At 33.8% G+C, this 3037-nt stretch overlaps 1 pseudogene; it reads right to left on the reverse strand.

Moving 5' to 3' along the window:
* The window catches only part of LOC111471375, a 4255-nt pseudogene extending 2033 nt beyond the window's left edge, over positions 1–2222 (reverse strand).
* Positions 2223–3037: the final 815 nt, after the last annotated feature.

Consider the following 3037-nt stretch of genomic DNA (forward strand, 5'->3'; position numbering starts at 1 on the left):
AAAAAAAAAAAAAAAAAAAAAAAAAAAAAAAGAAAAAAGTAAATAGTGATCCAACATAATCCATCAATTTTTTTAAAAGAAAATCTTCCAATCACAAAAGTAGAAAGATAATTACCGTAAATCCTTTCTCAAAATTTCTGATGAGACTATGTGGTAAACTTAATCCGACAAGATTTTTCGTAATAAAGCAGGAAGGCAAAGATTGCTGAGTAAATCCATGCCACGTAATCCATTTTAAGTTATGCGGTAGATATTCAAGATTTGTAAAAAAACTTGCATTTCGAACCATAAGCAATTCCAGATTTTTCATGTTTTTAAAAGCTCGTGGATCCACGTCGAAACTTTTGGGATTTGGCAAGTCTAACTTTATGGCTCTAACTGCATCTGTTCCCTGCAAACTCGTAAATTTAACAATTTAATATTACTTGTAACTTACTTTGAAAAACATGAGTCTATAACCAAACATTGGAAACAAGTAAAATAAACAAAGTTTGGGCTAAGTGTTACTCACTGAATTATCCATAAACACCTTCAGAACATCTTCTTTCAACCACAACCTACTCCTTTTTCCCGGCTCAGAAGATTCACTATTGATTATTGTACGACCCATTTGTTGTATTAAATCATGCATTTCCACCTTATCATTTTCAACTGTAATAAGTGAAAGATCATCAAGGACGGTAAGTCCATAATCTGGGTTGAGATGACATGAGTTTAAAGTATACTTAACGTAGTCAATTTTTTCTCCCACTAGGAAACAAGAAATATCAAGGAAAATCTCCTTTTCTTTTTCTTCAAGCTCATCAAAACTTTTTTGAAGAATATCTTTAATGCCTATTTTCAAAGAGTTTTCAAATTCATCTAATATGCTTCTCCATTTTGTTTGGCCGTTTCTTTTATAAAGAAAAGAACCCAAAACAACCAGAGCCAAAGGATGACCCTTACAATAACTTGTAGCACGTTTGGAAAAGTCTAAGTAATCACTTGGTGGATGACTTTTCTTAAAAGCATGCCAACTAAAAAGTTTAAGGGCGTCGTCGTGATTCATTCCTCGAATACCATACATTTGATCAAATTCATGGATAGAAAGTAAACGTTTGGCAATTGTTGTCACAATGATTTTAGTACCGGGACCAAACCAATCACGCCCACCAACCAATGCTTCTAGCTGCTCAAGTTTATCCACATCATCGAGAGCTATAAGAACTTTCTTTGAACGAAGTCTATTCCTTATGATGTTGATGCCTCTGTCAAGATTGCCAACCTTCAAATCTTCCTTTAAGATCTCATGGAGTAGGTGTTCCTGTAGCTGAACGAGGCCATTGAATTGCTTTGAAGCTTCCCTAACTTTTGATAGAAAGCAGCCCGCTTCAAATTGGTAAGCTATTTTGTTGTATAAAGCTTTAGCCAAGGTGGTCTTACCTATGCCACCAATCCCATATATTCCCACCATGTGCACGCCATTACTAGGCTCATGTTGTGTCCAATAATGGGAGTGCAACCTCATATTTTCTAGTTGAGAATCTATTCCAACCGGATATTTTCCTGTATATAAGGGCGTGCAAGTGCGATTTAATATAGACAACACTTTTTTAACAATGTCTTGAATAAGTTCTGCTTCCTTCCTGTTGTTAAGCATGTAATCATTCTAAAATTAAAAATGAAAAACATTCTACGAAGAAATAAACAAGTACTTGAATTATATGTTGAGATAAAACAAATCTTTTAAAGATAAGGAATATATACCTAGTTCCGAGATCCCATCCAGACAAGTTAGCAGCATTAGTTAAAGCTTCCCTCCAAATTTGGATTTTTTTTCCGAACTTAGCTTGATGTGTGACTAATGCTTCTCCAAAACTTCTGGTTTGCTTTCGTATATCCAATGGATCCACCTTATAGAAAATTGGCCAAACTATTTGGCCCTTGCATTTTTTACACTCGATTATTTTCACCAATTCATCCAGACACCAAGAAGAAAATGCATAATTTTCAGAGAATATAACAATAGAAATCAAAGCTCCTTCTATAGATTGGAAAAGGGATTCAGAAATTTTCTCACCCCTATTGAGCTTATCATCAATGAAGACATTGACTCCCTTTTGCCTCAAAGCCATGTCAAGATGACTGGTGAAATTGGATCGAGTATCCTCTCCTCTAAAACTCAAAAACACATCATAACTGCACTCAAAATTTGAAAACAAAGGGGATAGTTCCTCCATAGCAACGAAGAACCCCAATTTCGAAAATGTGGGAGAAACACTTGAATTTAGACCGTTTTGATTGAAATTTGTTTGGGTGAAATTGTAATGATACAAGTAGTAGACAGTGCTGGTGAAATTTCTCGACGGTTTCTTGACTTTGCCTTTTGAAGTTCTTTGATATATTATTAAAGTTAAAAAGCTTGGAAGTTTCTGTGAAATTATTGATAAGAGATGGTCTTAATAAACTATCAAAGGTATTTATTTCCATCTATATTTTAATCTCATTCCCTTTGGGGTCCGCTGTTCATTCTATACAAATAGTTGAGTGAAAACTCGTTTTCTCTAATTCAAAAAAGAAAAGATGGGCCGATTGAAGTGGTGGAGGCCTATGCTAAAGCCAAAAAGAAAGATAGTTAAGGTTACAAAGTCAACCGGTTAAAGAAAGAAAGTTAGGCTATGAAATCACTTAGCCAAGTTAATTAATAAGTGGTAGGTAGTGAGGCGTTGGTACAGAGTTGCATCAACCGTAGAATATACACTAAGCGACAAACTGAATCTCTTTTTCTATTCTATTGACTTACCCACCATATTTCTTAACTAATTGATTGAGCAACTACCAATAGGCGGCCTAAAAAGAAATAGTTCTTATTGGATCCATATTTTGAGGAAAAAAGTGATAGTACAAGGACAAAAATAAACCTTTTTAATTAAAGACACCAAAATAACTCGAGTAACTAAAATAATATTTAATCCATATAATTGCCTCGACAACATACTAATAAAATATGTTAACAAGAATATTTTTATTAAAAAAATTAAGAGTATTAATAAGAATA

This window comes from Cucurbita maxima, unplaced genomic scaffold, assembly GCF_002738345.1.
Source record: "Cucurbita maxima cultivar Rimu unplaced genomic scaffold, Cmax_1.0 Cma_Scf00051, whole genome shotgun sequence".
Classification (NCBI taxonomy): Eukaryota; Viridiplantae; Streptophyta; class Magnoliopsida; order Cucurbitales; family Cucurbitaceae; genus Cucurbita; species Cucurbita maxima.